Source organism: Carassius gibelio, chromosome A25 (genome assembly GCF_023724105.1).
Source record: "Carassius gibelio isolate Cgi1373 ecotype wild population from Czech Republic chromosome A25, carGib1.2-hapl.c, whole genome shotgun sequence".
NCBI classification, from domain to species: Eukaryota; Metazoa; Chordata; class Actinopteri; order Cypriniformes; family Cyprinidae; genus Carassius; species Carassius gibelio.
In genome coordinates, this window is record NC_068395.1 from 6,212,294 (window position 1) to 6,216,496 (window position 4,203).

Sequence of the window (4,203 nt, forward strand, 5' to 3'; positions counted from 1 at the left end):
ACCAGCCTGCTCATTATGCATCTCATGAATAATTCATGACGTAGTCACTGCTGATCCGAGCACCTGTTGAGCGAGCGTGCAAAAATATGTACATGCTGTGTTTGTGTCGTTTTTCTAGTTTATAATTCACATAAAAAGCTCATTTTTTTGTTTTATTTTGAAAAAAAAAAAAATTACACTAATGCCAAAAGTTAACTCTTCACACAACTATCGATGCTTGCTCAGTGTACTTCCTCCTTGTGGGCGTTGTTTGGTGTCATAACCCTGTCGGTGTTTGCACACAGGGCGCGACTCAAACAGGCGCTCAATAGCGTTTTATGGCAAAGTGAGACCTGACTCGATCGGTGAGATTGTTTTAGGTTTTTATTAACTTAACACGCAAATAACCCGCCTTTGACTAAAAAAAAAAAAAAAAAGCACTGCTGGTTTCCCATAGGCTACTGGATTGGTTTTTAAATATCAGGACAGTTTTATAATTAGATTTCTAATTTGCTGTACTTTATAAAGATGGAATATTGAATATAAATGAGTCAGAATGCCTTTTAAATATGATTGTTTATTTTTTAGGTTTACTTCACCCACGCAAAACACATCCACGAGCCACACCAGTTAAACAAACAAACAGAAATATAAACTAATTAAAAAAGTATTAGTTTATATCAATTATAATCATTCACTGTTTTAAGTATAAAACAGTGATTGATTAATTAATTGATTGATCTACTCAGATTTTATTATTATTATTATTATAGGCTATTATTAAGTAGTAAGCCTATGAATAATCTAAAAATCTTTAATAACCTAGGTTTGCATTTTACCATCAGTAAAGTTACCATATAACACCTAAAATAAAATAATAATAATAATGAAGGAATTTTAACTCTTCCATTGTTGTTGTTTTTTTAGGACATCACAGTTTCGTCTCTGGGTGGCAGTATCGTTAAGTAAATAGGCCTACATTACGCTAAATTGAACGTTTTTACAGAAAAAGCATTATTTAATAGAAAATCTTACATATATTTAATCTAATATTGTATGTAAAGCAATCTTAAATAGTACTAAAATTACCCAAATTATAAATCTAATATATTAGGCTAATAATTGGAATCAGAAATTAAGGTATGGCAATATCAGTAAAGATAGTCAATATACTGTAGATTATGATAAAGGCTGATTTAATAAAAGGAGGAGTTAGGAAACAGGAAGGACATTTAGTGGCTGTTGAAATTTGCACTGGTGGTTACTGAGAGGTGCATTGCAGCTCTATATTTTATGACACTAAACCATATACAAATTTACAGCCTGGGAGAAGATAAAGAGAGGAGTAGAGTTCAGAGAGTTCTGCTCTATATTGCATGATCAAAAAATTTACAAAAGTAACAACAAAATATAAAAGAATATCTATTCCAAACTTTTTTTCTATTTAATTTATTTAAAATCATGGTAGGGTTGGTAATATTATCATGATAATCTCTGCAGTATAGGCCTGATTCAACAATATTTTTCACTCACACATTTTGAAGGTTGCAGATCTGCTTTTGTTTGATTACATGAAAGTGGCTTCTGGTTTTTGGGTGAGCAGCTACGCCTTGCAAAGCTGGTAAGGCCTGTCTTGAGGTTTTTGAAGGTGATGATTAGTTTTCATGAAACTACTGGCAGTTAAACAACGCAAAAAAAGCCATGGGTGTCAATTGTGCCCGCAAACATATGCCAACACAGATGTGGTGTGGGTTTGTGATTGTGTCATATAATGAACTGAGTTTTAAGTCTTGCTAATACTGTGTCTAAGACATCACTTCTCATTTTCACTGGTGGATGGCTGCCAAGAAATTGTTTCGTTACTTCGAGTTGTTACTTCGTTACATTTCTGTTGTAGTTCATTTAAAATGGTTACCATGTACAGTAAGTAGGATTGATTCATGGTTCTTTTACTGGGTTTTAAAGTTCTCAATGCACTAATACTAAATAAATTGTTTTAAATCTTTGCATTTATTTATTTACATGATACAATGTAAAAAAAAAATCATGCTGTGAGCAAGTGAACCTGCATTTTAAAAACCAATATGTCTCCCAAATCTGTAAAATTTCACCAATTAAATTGAGCTCATAGCTCAAAATAAGATCATTTTTATTTGCTTTCCCATTTATTTGTTTTTAATGACTGTCTGTCGAAATGTGATCCAAATCATATCATACTTTTATTTATTTGTTTGTTTTTGTTTGCTTTTCCTTTCATTTTCTTTTTTTAACCATCCGTCAAAATGTGATCCTAATCTACTAATAAGTAATTTTAAATCTTTTATTTATTTATTTTTTTTACTTACTTCATACAAAGCTGATTTTTCAGAAAGCCATTCATTCCTAAAAAATAGCAAGCTCAGAATATTACCACAAAAAAGTAGGTTTTTTTTTTGTTTCTGATTAATATAGGCCTGCTTTATGCCACTGTATTACATTTTTATTTGCTGTTCCAATTTCTGAAAGTTTTTTGTTTATTGATTGATTGATTGATTGATGGATGGATTAATTGATAGATTGTTGTTTTTATCATTATTATTATTAATATTGTTGTTGTGTTCTTTTTCGAATTTTTCATACTTTCAGGAAGCGTTTTAAACTGCACTTATGAAAAATCCTATGCTTAAATTTCTTTGTGTCCCAACGCCATTCATTCATCAACCCCTAATCATTTTCATGTTTTTATCAAATTGTCTTTAATTCAAATCCCCATCTATGAACTAAACACTAATAAACACACACGTAACCCATGACCCATTTTCATGGTATAGCAGCGTCATTGTCAGTAAAACATGAGTTGCTTTAATTTTTGCTTGTAGGCGGCACAAAGCTTTTCTCCCAGGAGCACGTCAACCAATTCAGAGCATGCATTGTTCCTAGAATGCTCCTTTGTTCTCTCCTACGAGATTCTAAATTTACCCACCAGAGACAAAAGGTAGCTTGATAATTAACTGCATGTAACTGCTTCCGAGGCCTTGAAATGCGAGACAGCCTTCTGGCCATTGTTGTGTCCAGTTTAAAGCAGTGGAGGGGTGACATCACTTGGTGATGTCAGGTTCAGAGGGAGGAACTGGAGCGCAGGGAGCCTGTGATTGGTCACATCATGTGGCACCTGGGAAAACAACAGGTATAAGGGTTGAATGCTCGGTTAAGCCGGGCAAAATTTTACACATAATTCTGCAGCATCCCTTTGACACCCTGAACTGAGTTGGTTCCCATGGCAACCGTTGTACCGGTGAGTTTACGGGGATTAAGAGTGCTTTTTTGTATTGTAGATGAATTGATGATTATTCACTTTTAAGGACGTAAGATGACTTCACACATGGCTGGGGTTCAATAAAAGATAGTCCAAATTTAAGAAACATCTTGTGCTGCACACCTGAAATCATTTTGGAAGACAGATTTAGATTTTAGATTAATTTAAAAGATGCTTTAGGTGTTAAAAGGTATTTTTTTTTGTGTGTGCTATTGATTACAATAGTGTTTTGGGTAGTGATACTAATGAAATAAAAGACATGCCTTGGATCACTTAACATGATGAATCTTATTCTCAGTTCAGTTAGTTGGAGCTATCTTTATTCTCGACTGGGTCATGTTCTATCAACGCTATTGGTGTGGATGTATCGTGTCTGTGCTTTGGGCCGATCAAGTGTCAAGTAAAACAATCTGTGTGTCTTCAAGCTTGTTGTATAGAGTCGGTGTGTGTGTGTGTGTGTTAAAAAGAATTTGGTTTCTTAGGATGTAGTTAATTAATCGTGTTCTTGGTTTGAAACCAGAAGCTTGGGAAATATTTGTTATCAACTGGTTAATTGATATAAAAGATCTCCAAATGTTGATTTCAAGCTAAACTATTTTCTATCTTTGTTCTTGTTTTTCTTTCAGTTTGCATCCTGCTATGGCAGTGGCAGTGTTCAGCTCTTTGGGAGGGGGCCTGATGGTGATTACATATCCCTTTTCAGTTACCGAAGGCCCAGAGGGGCTCTTCCCCCACATCTGGTCTGCCATGCACCGAAGATGACACTGCGTCAGATTTGTCGCATGTTGCGTATAATGCGCCAGCTGCGTAATAAAGAGGCAGCGGCAGCAGCTGCAGCAGCAGCAGCCAGGTGAGGCTTACTCTTCCAAATACTCATAATAAAAGGGACTATTAAATACAAATAAATTCTAAATTATTTTCTTCTTGTA